Source organism: Antrostomus carolinensis, unplaced genomic scaffold (genome assembly GCF_000700745.2).
Source record: "Antrostomus carolinensis isolate BGI_N321 unplaced genomic scaffold, ASM70074v2 scaffold7874, whole genome shotgun sequence".
NCBI classification, from domain to species: domain Eukaryota; kingdom Metazoa; phylum Chordata; class Aves; order Caprimulgiformes; family Caprimulgidae; genus Antrostomus; species Antrostomus carolinensis.
In genome coordinates this window covers 48,417-49,304 of record NW_010312772.1, presented here as the reverse complement: position 1 = coordinate 49,304, position 888 = coordinate 48,417, and positions in this window count along the sequence as shown.

The following is an 888-nucleotide window of genomic DNA, read 5'->3' as shown; positions in this document are numbered from 1 at the left end:
AAGCCAAAGAAAGACCAGCAAACCCCAAACCTCTTACAGCTTATTATCCTCTCACCCATCCCCAGCATCCTGCTTACCCACTCTGCCTCCCAGCCCCCCCACAAAGCCTCGTGTCAGAGAGGGTTTGCACACTTTGGCTCTGGGCAACGTAGGTCAAAGCAGAGTGGAAATAACTGTCAGGGCTGTACCATTGGCAGAGTTCCCAGCAAACAGCAGCTGTGGGGTGGCCAGCACAGGCTGGGTGCTCCCCTGGGCATGCTCCAGCATTGCTGCTTTCACCAAAGGTAGCTTAGGTGTCTGCTTTCCTCTGTTCTGCTCAGGTCCTCTACTCCAGGTACAGTGTTGTGGTGGTTTCCTTGTTTTGGTTTGCAGCCAAACATAGCCTGCTCTCTCACTCTCTCCCCTCCCCTCCCTCCAGCGAGTGGGGGAGAGAAATGGAAAGAAAAGGGCAAGGAGACTCACAGGTTGAGATAAAAACTATTTACTATTTAAAATAAAATTATAATGATAACAACAGTAATGACAGAATATACAGATGAGTGATGCACAGTGCAATTGCTCACCACCCACTGACCGATGCCCAGCCTGTGCCAGCCAGTGATCCTGGAGCAGAGACAGTCCCAAAACCCAAACCCCAGAAGAGTGAGCCCGAGTGATCCCCAAGAGAATACCCCCGTCTTCCAGTCAGCCCTGGTTAATATACTGACATGACATGATATGATCTGGAATATTTCATTGGCACATCCAAATGCCAGTTTTGGGTTTTGCTATTCACTGTGCTTCCCCCTCCCAGTCCTAATGCAGCTGTGAACCAGCCAAACACGGTGGCCTTGAGGTCCAGCAGCAACTCATAACATCAGGACTTTTATCAACATTCCTCTCATAACA